Source organism: Apis laboriosa, unplaced genomic scaffold, assembly GCF_014066325.1.
Source record: "Apis laboriosa isolate Shangri-la unplaced genomic scaffold, ASM1406632v1 scaffold34_cov151, whole genome shotgun sequence".
NCBI lineage: Eukaryota > Metazoa > Arthropoda > Insecta > Hymenoptera > Apidae > Apis > Apis laboriosa.
In genome coordinates, this window is record NW_025222928.1 from 5,119,002 (window position 1) to 5,133,642 (window position 14,641).

The following is a 14,641-nucleotide window of genomic DNA, read 5'->3' on the forward strand; positions in this document are numbered from 1 at the left end:
AGGGATGCTCTCGCCGGCGCGCGGGCGCACAATAATATCCTGAACCTACAACCGTTCAAAGGAGTTCCTCCAACGAGCAATTAAGCGTTCGATAACGATGTGAAAAAAGGGAGGGGGGAGAAAGGGAGGAGGGAAGGAAATCCTGTTTCCTGCTGCTCCTTCATCCTTCCAGTTTCGATTTTTATTACTCGTGCCTCGAAATATTTCTTTGGTCGCTTTCTTAGCTTCGATCGATGGCCAATGATCATCGAGCACATCGAAGGATATTAATTTAAATTTCTTTTTGCGCTATCGAAAAATAAAATAGAAAATATAATGAAAATATTCATAATCGGACTTCTTTCATCGCTTCGATCGATGGTTAATCATCATAGATCGAAGGATATTAATTTAAATTTCTTTCTGCGCGATCATCTATGTCGAAAGATAAAATAGAAAATATAATTCCGCGCAAATATCCATAATCTAATTTCTTTTATTATTCGATCGATGGCCAATGATCATAGAAACACATCGAAGGATATTAATTTAAATTTCTTTTTGCGCGATCATCTATGTCGAAAGATAAAATAGAAAATATAATTCCGCGCAAATATCCATAATCTAATTTCTTTTATTATTCGATCGATGGCCAATGATCATAGAAACACATCGAATATATCGAAGAATATTAAATTTCTTTTTGCACGATCATCTATGTCGTGTAAATATTTATAATTTAACTTCTTTCATCGCCTCGATCGATGTCTAATGATCATAGAAACACATCGAAGGATATTAATTTAAATTTTTTTTTTGCGCATTGAAATCGAAAAATAAAATAAAAAATACAATTCTGCGCAAATATCCATAATCTAATTAATTTCTCTTATTATTCGATCGATGGCCAATGATCACGGCCAAACAGATCGAAGGATATTAATTTAAATTTCTTTTCGCGCGATCATCTATGTCGAAAGATAAAATAGAAAACATAATTCCGCGCAAATATCCACAATCTAACTTCTCCCGAGGAGCAAGTTGCTCGGATAGCTCCAGCGGCAGCATCAAGAAAAAGAGAAAAGAACGGTGTCGTCGAGCGTTTAACAGGAACCGTCAGAATCGTGAAAGATTATATACAGCGGTCCGCCGCTGGTAACCGTCTCCTCGGTTATTAAAGGCCCGCATTTGTCAAGCTTTAAATATTCCTCCAACCCCCTCGCCCCATCGCCGCCCGAACAAACAGGTCACTGTGCCCGCTCCTCCTCCCCAACCAGCGCGGAACGCTCGTCGTATATATACCGAGAAACGAATTACGCCGCCGTTTGATTTACTCGCGTCAATTTGTCCCCGGCCTTATTAAACACGTGCACCCGCCCTGCGCGCATCCTCTGGGAACCCCCGAAAAACCCGAAAACTCCGGACAGAGACGGGATCGGCCCCCGCCTTTGATCGTGCCGAGCAACAGACGCCTCCGTCCTCCGCCAATCGAACGAATCGGGGTTGGTAGAACGCGACACGACGAGTCTGATCCACGGAACGTTTAACTCCGCGAGTTGTAGAACAGAAATAAACCAGGTTTGGAGGGGGGTCTTGTCGACGGCTCGTCCCGCGATTAAATCGCCACGCGATCCTCGAGGGACACGCGTTTACGAGGCTTCGAGGAAAATGCGGTGAAAGATTTATAAGGGGGAAGGAGATATGCAGCGGATATATAGGCGGCTAATGGAGATGGGTGCGACGTCGATCGAATCGTATTACAACGCTCGATGCTCGTTGGATATTGTTCGAGGGTCGATTTCGAGGATAGGCTACGAATTGATTAATTTCCAATTCTTTCTTACGTTAAAGGGAGTGTACTTCGAATGCTGTCAATTGAGTCATATTACAACGCTCGATATTCGTTGGATATTGTTCGAGGATAGACTACGAATTGATTAATTTCTAACGTGAAAGTAGGAGAAATTCTACGTTAAAAGGGAATGTGTTTTAGGATACTATCAGAACGTCGATCGAATGGTATTACTATGCTCGATGTTTTTTGGATATTGTTCGAGGGTCGATTTCGAAGGTAGGCTACGAATTGATTAATTTCCAACGTGAAAGTAAAAAAGAAAAATTCTTACGTTAAAAGGGAGTATATTTCGAATGCTGTCAGAACGTCAATCGAGTCATATTACAACGCTGGATATTGTTCGAGGATAGTCTACGAATTGATTAATTTGCAACCATAGAAGGAAAAATTCTTACGTTAAAAGGGAGTGTACTTCGAATGCTGTCAGAACGTCGATCGAATTATATTACAATGCTCGTTTTTTGGATATTGTTCGAGGGTCGATTTCGAGGATAGGCTACGAATTGATTAATTTCCAACGTGAAAGTAGAAAAAATTCTTACGTTAAAAGGAAGTGTACTTCGAATATTGTGAATTGAGTCATATTACAACGCTCGATATTCGTTGGATATTGTTCGAGGATAGACTACGAATTGATTAATTTGCAACGATAGAAGGAGAAATTCTTACGTTAAAAGAGATTATATTTCGAATGTTGTATTACAATACTTAATGTTCGTTGGTCGATTTCGAGGATAGGTTACGAATTAATTAATTTGCAACGATAGAAGGAGAAATTTTTAGGGAATGTACTTCGAGTGTTATCAGAACATCGATAGAATCGTATTACAACGCTCGATGTTTTTTGGATATTGTTCGAGGATCGATTTCGAGGATAGACTTAACGAATTAATTAATTTGCAACGTGAAAGTAGGAGAAATTCCTAAAAGCAATGCGAGAAGTTTAATAACGGAGAGGATATGTCGATGAGAGGGAGAGTACGAGTTCCTCCCTTCACGGATGCTATTAGAACGTCACGGTGAATGTGAATCGAAGGGGGAGGAACGGGTAAGACGCATTAGCCGTGGAGAAACAGTGACGACGCTCTATATACCGTCTGGCACTGGTTAAATAAACCCCGGGGAAAATGCGTTTCTCCGTGTGCCGTGCTCGGATAGTAGTACCGGATGCGGCTGTCATCCCCGCGAGCTCGTGCATCATCTTCCAGAAGACGCTGGATCACGTCTCCCCCCTCCCTCCATTTTCACCAGTCACTTTTCCCTTTCCTGGCAAGATCGTTAATATACTCGTTTAGAAACAGATATTTTCGTTTCGCGGGATTAATTTATTTATTTTAACGAGCATCCCCCTCCCACCTCCTCAGCGTTGACTTATCTCTCGTTTCACGCGTCTTAAATGTTTCCTCGACTCTGATTACTTTATTTTCGATTATTCTCGAGTGCCAATTTTTTTTCCTTTTTTTTTTTTTTTTGCGAGAGGAAGGAAAGATGGAGACGATGGCAGTTGGAGGGGAAGAAAGGGGAAACGAAAATGAGGAAGAAGGCGGTGTGAACAATATTTTTTAACGAGAAAGAGAGGATGTACAACGATGGTCTAGCTAGACACGGACGACTTTATCTACACGTGACGTTTATTAATAGCCTTTCTATCTTTAAAAGGAAAGATGACACGTCGCCGTGTCACCTCGACGCGCGAACTAACGAGACTAAAAGCTCGTAATTGATTCTCTTCCGGCGCGACACCCATCCTCGGCCGCGACACGGCCCTGGCAAAAAAGAAACTACCTATTAGCGACGTTCATCGGCTGCCATTAAATTATGGCCGGCCGGCTACTGTCCGGATAACGACAGGCGTCGCTTCAAAGCCGTCCCGTAATTTTTTTTCCTCGTCTCCTTGCCCGATCTTTTTTTCCTCCATTCTCGTCTAATTATTTGGAGATCCGATAATATTGGATTAAATGTACGCAAAACTCTTTGACATCTTAAGATCGTGGTGCGTGAAGGAGGATAACGCAATGTTTTCTTTCGCGAGATGAGAGTTTTCCAAGAACGATATCTCAAAATAGGAGATTGTTCGAAACATTGGAGACAGGATGAGTTCAATGCGTCACGGGAATTTTGCATTCTAGGACGCGTCGTGGACATTTCCAGGAAACGTGAAAAGTGAAAGAGAGTTCTCTGACTTTTCTTCTCTCTGGATAGCTCTAACACGGGGAATTCGATTGAACGCGAATATAAAAGTAAAAAAATATCGTTTCCTTTCTTTCGCAAACTAAATTTATTCCAAGATCAATCTATCAATCTTGATGAGAGATTAGAATTGGATAACACGAAATTAAATTTATTCTAAGATCAACCTAACAATCTCGATAAACGATCGTTTAATTATATAATAAAATTAACAAAATATTTCTTTCACAAACTAAATTTATTTCAAAATCAACCTATCAACCTCGATAAACGACGTTAAATATAATTTCTTTTTTTTCACAAACTAAATTTATTCCAAGATCAATCTGTCAATCTTGATAAACGATTGTTTAATATAAAATTAACAAAATATCATTTCCTTTCTTTTACAAACTAAATTTATTCCAAGATCAACCTGTCAATCTTGATAAGAGATTAGAATTGAACAACACGAAACTAAATTTATTCCAAGATCAACCTATCAATCTTGATAAGAGATTAGAATTGAACAACACGAAACTAAATTTATTCTAAGATCAACCTAACAACCTCGATAAACGACCGTTTAATATAATATAATATAATTATAATAAAATTAACAAAATATTATTCGTTTTCTTTTACAAATTAAATTTATTCCAAGATCAACCTATCAATCTTGATAAGAGATTAGAATTGAACAACACGAAACTAAATTTATTCTAAAATCTACCTAACAATTTCGATAAACGATCGTTTAATTATATAATAAAATTAACAAAATATCATTTCTTTCACAAACTAAATTTATTTCAAAATCAACCTATCAACCTCGATAAACGACGTTAAATATAATTTCCTTTTTTTTACAAACTAAATTTATTCCAAGATCAACCTGTCAATCTTGATAAGAGATTAGAATTGAACAACACGAAACTAAATTTATTCTAAAATCAACCTAACAATCTCGATAAACGATCGTTTAATTATATAATAAAATTAACAAAATATCATTTCTTTCACAAATTAAATTTATTCCAAGATCAAATTATATATATACCTAACATTATATCAACCTCGATGAACGATGTTAAATATAATTTCCTTTTTTTCACAAACTAAATTTATTCCAAGATCAACCTGTCAATCTTGATAAACGATCGTTTAATATAAAATTAACAAAATACCATTTCCTTTCTTTCACAAACTAAATTTATTCCAAGATCAGCCTATCAATCTTGATAAGAGATTAGAATTAGAACAACACGAAACTAAATTTATTCCAAGATCAACCCAACAACCTCGATAAACGACCGTTAAATATAATTTCCTTTCTTTCACAAGCTAAATTTATTCCAATATCAACCTCGATAAACGTCTAATATAAAAATTTATTTATTTATTCCTAAGATCAACCTATCAATCTCTCGATAAGAGATCGTTTACAAGATTTGAATATCATCTTCTCCCTTTCACGAGTTTATACCTTCAAGATCAACTTCAATAAAAGTTCGTTTAGGGACACCAATCGAATATAAAAATTGAGAAAAAAAAAAAAAAAAAAAGGAAACATCATCCCCTTCCTTCCACAAATTTATTCTTCGAGATCAATTCTTGGGGATCGATCGATTTCAGAACATAACAAGGGTGAACACACGCGTGGATAATTCCGGAGGAGCGATCGAGCATCGAGACGGAGACACCGATATTATAATTCACCGTGTCCTTTCCCCCCCTCTGCCCCCTCGGAGAGAAATTATTAGGCTAATCGCGGGGATTGATGGCGCGACTAGTAATGGCTCGACCGGCTTTCGGGCTTCCGCATCACGTCCCTGTCACTCGGCTCTGCGGCGATTATGGAGATGACGTTAACGCCCCCTCCTCCCCCCCTCTCCTCCCTTAGGGCCAGTTACAACTGCCATTTCCGGTACACCGTCGTCGCTTTTGCGAGAAACCCCTCGCGCCTAAGATCTTCAGGTCTTGATGATGAAGGCGAAGGTTGGTCTCTTATTGAACGAGATTTAATCACACGCCTGTTGTGGGATGTTGTAACTTCCTCTCCGTGGAAAGGTGGAAAAGGGATCGTGGAAATCGTAATTCGAGAAGAAGTCTTGGACGAGTGAGATGAGTGATCATCTCAGTGAGACACGATGTTTTAAAATCTGGTAATGAGAGATATGTAAAAGGGAATGGAAACGATCGATTTTCTTTTTACTCGAAGTAAGCATAATGTGCGTTTTTGAATAATGTTTTGTCAAGACGTGGGTGCAAATCTCGATTAAATAATATCCATTTATCGGAAAATGAGAACGTAAAGTCTGGTTAAGATTCTATATTATTTTACATTCAATCAATCTATTTATCGATTTCGATTGTTTGAGTAATAGCAGTGAGAAAATTAATAATAATGGAAATAATCGATCATCTGTTCTGTCTTATTACGTAAAAAGTGTTGTAAAGATTCGAAAATTAATAGAGATATAAAATTTCCTTCCCGTTTTTAATAAAGAAATATCGATCTTTTTCCATTCCATAAATCAAATTTCTTCGTCAATACATCGTGTAAATTTCTAATACGAAGTAATTATTTTACTTTAATTTACAAAAAAAAAAAAAAAAAAAAGAACAAAATATCGATAATTCACAATGATATTAGAAAAATAGATTGTGAAACGATTCGACGAAAAGTCAAAAGAAAGAGAGAATATATATAATAAAGAAAATTAAATATTAAATATAAAATATACTTAATAAAGAAAAGAATAGGAATAAATTACGTTATATAGATGTGGATCGTGCCGATGCCTTTGTTCGACTGAGCTCTCTCGCTGTGTCGTCGTCAAAAGCGGACGCGAAACAAAACAAAACAAAGTCGAAACAGCGAGCGCGTCCAATGATATCTAGAATCACGTATATAAATATACACGACACGAATCGTATATATACACAAATGATTTAAATTAGATTAAATGTTTTTCAAAATGTATATACACGTAATATTGAAATTTAAATTACGCTTCTTAATAAATTTACAAAATATTTCTCATTTCGATTGAAATGTGGCCGATCACTCGTTTGCCTCTATATTTTCTTTAATTTCCATTTAAAAAGAGGATTTTTAAAAATTTTAACGTTGCATCGAGACAATTTTTTTATTTTTTTATTTATTAAATTTAAAAATGAATTTTGTCCGGATTAACACACATTGTTCGAGCCACACGTGCGTTGTCAAGATTCCTCTCGCGAAGAGAAGAATCGTTCGCGGAAGGCGATTTTTTTTTTTTTTTTTTTCCCTCCCCCCTGTTCGACCCCCTGTCACCTGAAGAAACACGAGTTCTAATTAAGCCGAGGATCGAGATTCGCGTTGACTAATAGCGCGGTTAGAGTTCAGAAGCGTCGTTAACCGGCCGACCAAGATTCCACGACGTATATATCGCAACTGAACTGGAAGCAATTCCTCATTAAAGATAATACCTGGCGGACCGACAATCGCGCTCGCACGTAAGAACAGATTGTGGCACTCGGCATTCCCCTTAATTAGGATCAGGAACTCCTACCTTGTGAGATACTCTCGCGGACTGGTTTGCTAAACAATCGAACGCTAACTTCTTTCGATTCTCCTTTTTTTTTTAATACACCGCATTCGACTCGCGCTCTGTTATAATAATTCATGATGATGAATAATTTTATTTATTTTTAAGTTGATAATATTGATGTGCTCCTTTCGATTTTCCTTTTTCTACGTCACATTTGATTCGTGCTCTTTCTATCTTTCTATAATAATTCGTAGTCGATGATTTCGTTTATTTTATAATTTTTTTAAGATCCATTTATTTTTAACTCGATAATATTAATACTGATAGACGTGTATTCCTTTTCTTTTTCCATATCGGTTTTCCATGGTTGATGATATTTTTATTATATAATTTTTTTAACATTCATTCATTTTTAACTCGATAATACTAATGGCTTATAAATGTTGTGTTCCTCTCGATTTTCCTTTTTCCATATCGCATTCGAATCGCTTTCTTTCGTTCTATAATAATTCACGGTAACGAATGATCATCGTTTTATATTTATTTTACAATTTTTCTAACATTCATCTATTTTCAACTCAATAATATTAATATTGATGATTTATAGACGTGTATTCCTTTCAACTTTCCTTTTTCCATACCATACATTCGACTCCCTTTTTTTCGCTCTATAATAATTCATGGTCGATTTCGTGATTTTATAATTTTTTAACATTCATTTATTTTTAACTCGATAATACTGATGGTTTATAGATATGTATTCCTTTTTCTATACCGCATTCGACTCGCTTTCTTTCGCTCTATAATAATTTATGATTGACGATTTCTTTTATTTTATTTTACAATTTTTTAATATTTATCTATTTTTTTAAGTCTCGATAATATTAATACCGATGGCTTATAGACGATACGATTTCATTATTTTATAATTTTTTAACACTCATTTATTTTTAACTCGATAATATTGACTTATAAATGTATGTATTTTTAACTCGATAATATTGGCTTATAAATGTATGTTTCATACCGCATTCGACTCGCTCTATAATAATTCATGGTTGACGATTTCCTTTATATTACAATTTTTTAATNTTGACGATTTCTTTTATTTTATTTTACAATTTTTTAATATTCATCTATTTTTTTAAGTCTCGATAATATTAATACCGATGGCTTATAGACGATTTCGTTATTTTATAATTTTTTAACACTCATTTATTTTTAACTCGATAATATTGGCTTATAGATGTATGTTTCATACCGCATTCGACTCGCTCTATAATAATTCATGGTTGACGATTTCCTTTATATTACAATTTTTTAATATTCATCTATTTCTTTAAGACAATATTAATACCGGTGGCTTTCAGATACAAATCCTTTAAAATCTCTGAAACTTTGGTGAGAAACACGTATTGCGCGAATAATAATTAATTTAGAATCGAATAGGAAGAAAAAAGATTCGAGTGAAGAAGAAGAATATCTACGTAAGGAGTTTTATTTGAAAAATTTATGAAAATTCATTTTGCCGAGAGAAGAAAAGGTTGTTTATCGATTTATCGCTCGTTGCACGAGCGCACTCGAGGAAAGTAGTAGTATCAGCTCCCGTCATGTCCCCGTATCCATCCACTTTGCAGCTCTCGAGAGTGTCGACCGAGATTGGATGGCTATCGTTACCATTTCGAAGGTCGATTGCGCCGGTCATTTGGAAAGTCGAATGGGTTTCCCGGCCCGTGTCCTGTCGAGCACTCGCCGACCCCTAAAAGCAGAGCTTTTCGCCAACATCTCTGCATATTTCAGTGCGCAGATACGAGAGTTCCTCGCGCGGATCCATTGAATTATCAAGGATGGCCGTCACACCTGTGAGCTTGGACAAATGTTTCCTGGAACAATTCGGAGGAATTCGGTGGAATAGGAATAGGTGTCTGCGCCTCGTTAATTTTTATTATCTTTCCTGCACTCAGCTTCGGATCTTCATATGACGATGAGTCCATTATTAATTCTTGACACTATTATTATTTCCCTAGTAGCGTCGTTTTTCAACGTATCTTATCGATTTGGATGGAGTTTAGTTTAATTTTTTTTCTAAATAAAAAATTGATTCAAGAAAAAGATTTCCGTTTTCAAGAAATTGAAAGAAATTGTACCATCTAAATGGTACGCAAAGAGGAAGGAAAGGAAAAAGTAAATGCGAAGGGAAGGAATTTTTAAATCTTGGAAAAAATTTTTTAAGATGTTCGATCGCCATTGTTATACATCTTTCCCACCAGTTTCGATCCAGACGTGATTACCTTCCGCGAATCGTTCGACTCTCGATCGCGAACAGACGCACGTGGATCGTTGAAACGAAGTGGTAACGTGGCTCATTAGTGGATACCAGCCAATCTCTGGATCGATGTTTTGTTTTCTCTGCGTTTTTCCGCCCGAGTTTTATCTCCTCGCATCTATAATATATAATTCGATCGCGTTTTAATATCCTTCCGAGCTCCGTTTATATTTCCAATTAAAACGCGAAATTGTGGATAATCATCGCGTGATACTCTTTTGCGAATTGCGAGAGAGAGAGAGAGAGAGAGAGATTCCATCAAGGAAAATGATACAAAAAATGCAAAAATAATTCACTCGAAAATTTGAAAAATAAATAATCGATTTATGTAAGAGATTTTCGTCATTGAATTGTATTTATTTGTGATAAAGAAATTTTTATCTCGAAATAGAATTTTTACAAAAATATTTCGCGACGAAAATATTTAATAAATTTCCCTTTCCTTATTTTCATATTTTCAGAATATCTAATTCCCCATATCTAATTCCCTATCGTAATGTAAGAATAATTATTTCAACGGGGACAAAAATTTCTGGAAGGAAGCATATCGAAATCGCGAGAAAACTTAGTGGAAAAAACCCGTAGGATCGGTATTCGAGGCCGACTTGTTGAACGACTTGTACATATCCTCGAGGCTCGCGATCGTGTCGCCCATTTATTCCAGGCTGGCGCGAAAACAACGAGCCATCCTTCGCGCGAAAATTTCTCGAGTGGGAAACGAAAACGCGCGGTGAAAAAGCGCGAGGAATCGAGGGAAAGATTCTCTCGTCTCGTGCTTTTTCCCCCTCCCCCATCCCATCGTCTGACGAGTTTTCACGAGGAAATCTCGGGGAAAACGGATCGTATGACGGCGCAGAGAGAGAGAGAGAGAGAGAGAGAGAGAGAGAGAGAGAGGAAAAAGAAGGTCGTGTTCGAAAAATATAAGTCGCGAACGATGCAGCTTTTTTACGAGGCGCGCAATTTTTCGAGATACCCGTTGACAAAAGTCCCACCGGTGACCCACTCTCCCGTCTTTCAATCAAAACTTTCCACCCTCCAAACCTATCCTCTTCTTCTATTTCTTCTCGTTACATCATCTCGAAGAGGAGAGATGAAATCCCTTTGAGAGCCCGTGTCTTTCAAAAACTGACCTCGACTCGTGACGTATCCCAGCGTGTTTCGCTCGTCATCTCGAAGGATCTCTTTCTCTCCTCGATTAAAATAAATATTCGACGGGAAGGAGGATAGGAAGTGAACGGTGCTGATCATTCGATTTTTTTTTTCTGTCTCGAAAAAATGTCCAGATAGAGGGCTTGATCGAAAGTTAAACATACATGTTTTGTTCCAGTTTGAAAAAAATATTTCCAGGAGAGAGAGAGAGAGAGAGAGAGATATAAAAGTGGTTATTTAAACACCAGTTTGAAATTAAATGTGTATGCGAGTGTTTCGCTCTTGCTCTCCTCCATTTAAAGATTTAAAATAAAAATAGACAGTTGCTGATTTTGAAAAATTTCCAGAGGAGGGATAAGATCCATCGATAGTAAATATGTCCTGTTCCAGATCTGAAAGAAAGAATTTCCAGCAGAGAGATACCAAAGTCTTTACTTAAACCCTTTGAAACGCACGTTCTATTTCCAATACTTTTCCATTCTAATTCTCGATCGAATATATTCACTCGATATTTCCAACATTTTTCCATTTATACACATTTATACTTGTCAAAACTTACTGAAACTCCGCGGATTTCTGTATCCCCCTCCTCGTAATAATTTCCCCTCCACACACGTCCCCTCCACAAATAGAAGAAAATTTTTCAACCTCGCACAAAACTCGATCTAAAATCTCCTAAACCCTTTTGCTCTTTCCTCCAGCGATTGATATTGAATTTATAATATCGTTACCGTAAAAAAAAAAAAATAAAAAAAAAGAAATGTATATATACATTGGCAAAACTCGTCACGTTGGCGAGGATGGCGCATAGTTGGTGGAAAAAACACGCAGCGTGTGCCAACAAAGAGGAGAGGAGGGGAGGAGTGTCGAAAGTAAACGACGACAAGGGGTTGTGCAACGACGTGACTGGTGAACGCATTAGAATAACGTCCCCTGTACCAAGCCTGCCACTAATTACACGGAGTTTGTATTAATGCGGACGTTAGCATTCCGCCATGGCCATCCGGTTTCCCGCGGCCGCGATGGTTGTTGGTTACGTGTCGAGGGGAGGGAGGGGCCTCTTCGCTGTCATCATCGTCGTCGTTGTTGTCACTGTTCCGTCTCCCCTCCTCTGGCAACACAGATACCAACAACGGCTCGTCAAGAGTCAGGTGGATGGCCAGGTGGATTTAACTGGCCAGGTGTCCTCGGTTGGATGGGATGGATCGTTTCGCTTGCGAAGAAGAGATTTCAAGAACCGTTTCAACGCGATATTATTACTTCCAATTGTATACAATTAATGGATTAATGGATTTATCGAGAGAATGAATAAGACATTTTTCGTTCACTGTCTGTCAAATATCATTAAACGATTTTCTCCAAAGGAGTTTGTTTCTTGAATTTGTTGCAATTTTTTTTTTGGTTAATTAATTATTTAATAAGTAAAGTTATTCAATCTATAATTATTATAACATCTCTCTTCTCTAATAGTTAATAATTTTCTTGGTAAATAATTATTAAAGTATCGATATTTCGGTTCATATTTAATCCGTAATAGTTTCGTGGTTATATAATTTTTTTAAACAGTTATTAGATATTCTAAAACTCGATGTTTCGTCCTTGTGCCATAAACCATCTCCTCCTATTAATTGTCCAACTCGTCTTCAAAACTTTTTTTGAACGGATGTTGGAAAATCCAAGACTAAATCTAATCGTTCGAATTTGGAAATCGTTTATGGACAAAATTTCTTTGAAGGAGATTCCGACGAAAGCAATTTTCTGGGGAAGGGGGGCGTTAATACGTTGCAGATAAGATTGGATCAATTCCTTGGATCTTGGTGGCAGCCATTACGCCAGGCGCGATATCATAAAACAGAAGCGATTTTCAATAACGACCGGCGATGATATTGGCGGACTTTCTTCCTTTCCTTTCCTTTCTCCCCCTTCTCTCCCAGCACAGGCTAATTTCCAACACGCAATTTCTTCCGATCTTCTATTCGATCTATTCCTCGATTTTTCTTCTCACAGATCCCGAAAAAGGTATAAACGATAAATGCAAATTGGCCGTGCAACGTTTTAATTATTCTTTTCCTTCTTTCTTTCTTTTTCTTTCAATCGTTTCGCAATCCTTGACCATTTCTTCGAGGAACGTTTTCTCTTTCGAGGATGATGATGACGATGCCCGTCATTAAAGCTCGGAACCAGTCACCTTTCGCGTAATTAGGAAATATCGATCGAAAATTTAATCTCGCCAAGAGTTGATCAACGGGCGGACCACCAGTTAAAAGAACTTACTAATTATGCCGCGTCTAAAGCCTGTCCCCCCCCTCCTTGCAACCGGAGGATAAATGAAGATTTAGATGGGACGGGCGAAAACAAACCGGAGGGGGAAGCCTCTTCCCCCTCCTCCTCCTCCTCCTCCTCGGTTACAAATTGCGCTTCATTTGACGGACTTAGCGTCGGCGGATCGTGATAAGGTTAAGATTCTTTTTTAAGGAAGTGAGGAGAAGGAATTTTCTCGCGGGAGAAATTTTTTATTCTGTCTTATCTGTCATCTTTCAGAAATTCGTTCGCACGCGATATACTTTTTATTCTGGTAGATCGATATTCTTTTTTCTTTTTTTTTCTTTTAGCCGATTACTTTTATCTATCTATTTATTTTAAATCGTAATTGCATTGATATCGTACGAAGATGTCACGGAAGATGTAATCTTCTTGTTGCTTAAGTTGCAAGAGTTTATCTTTCTCTACTTTCTCGATTTTCTTTGTCTCATTGACATTCGAACGTTTCAATTTTACTTATCTGTTAACACGGTTCATTGAAGAAGCTGCTTTCAATCTACGCAGCGTACACGAAGCGTACGATTATGATAAAATTAATTATCACGGGATAGAGGATATATAAATAAATTATCCACGCGTATTCGAGCGAATTATCAAGAGCGTGGCGAATATCACGAAAGGGATACTTGGAAGAAGCATCAGAAATCGATTGCCCATGGAAAAAATCGTTCGTTCGAAAAGATTAGCTCGAAAAAGTCTCGAGAAAGAAAAAAAGAGAAGAAAGGAAAAATGCTGGACGAATCGAACGGTCGAAACGACGCGCTCAACGGAAGGAAACGCGGAGATGAACGTTCATTTTTGGAATTTTCATTTTGAGCTCGTTCGCGGAAGAGCAGAGCGAACGCGATACGTACATTCCGGAATAAACGAGTGTGCAAGAAGCTGGGTCGACGACGAAAAATCGGGAAGATAAATACCAATTTGATAATGTAGAGAGAGAGAGAGAGAGAGAGCCGGTGGTGGAAAAGCGCGACGTAAAAAAAAAAAAAAAAAAAAAACCATTCCCTACGCGACACGCACAGGAGCCGCTCTCGGAAAAACCGAGAGAAATGCGAGTGGCGGTGAAAAAACGGTGGTGGGAGGGGCGAGGGAGAGAAAAAAGGAAAAAGAAAACGAAATAACCCGTAGCTACCTTATCTGCCGTCGGTAACGTAGCATTGTTTCAACGCGCGGCTTGGAAGGGGAGTGGGGGAGTGGGGAGCTGATAATGGAACAGTGTACACGCCGCGCCGCTTTTAACGAGCAAACTTTTCTACAAATAAATTTCGCGAGCTGCTCGAATCCTGAGAAGGGAGACTCGTTGCC